This window comes from Teleopsis dalmanni, chromosome 2 (assembly GCF_002237135.1).
Source record: "Teleopsis dalmanni isolate 2A chromosome 2, ASM223713v2, whole genome shotgun sequence".
In the NCBI taxonomy this organism is placed as follows: domain Eukaryota; kingdom Metazoa; phylum Arthropoda; class Insecta; order Diptera; family Diopsidae; genus Teleopsis; species Teleopsis dalmanni.
The window spans coordinates 165,437,856-165,438,256 of record NC_051847.1 but is presented as its reverse complement, the minus strand read 5'-3'; positions in this window follow the sequence as shown (position 1 = coordinate 165,438,256).

Below are 401 nucleotides of genomic sequence, written 5' to 3'. Positions count from 1 at the left end.
ATGATTACTATGACGATAGCTGCTTTTCAGTAAACAATGATCTCTTCAACTAATTTGAGGAATAATAAAGCGGTGAACTGTACTCAGATAAATATACTCTAACCACATACTAGTTAAATTGAGCTGATCATTTTGTTAGAAAAATTTTAGCTCAAGTGATTAGGAAGATATGAGAACGAACATGTGGTACGGTTGAACCAACATAAGGCAACGAGTAAGAATGTTTTAAGCTGAGATTTACCATAGTTAAATTTTGGTTAATTCAATCAAATTATTTTTCTAAGTGTAAAAATTGATTTCTTGACATTTTTACTTCCTTGACTTTTGTAGCTCTATCTACACTGGTGGGTTTGGTTGCTGTCTCTTATTTTCTTGAGGTTTCGTTTATAATGGTTTAATCT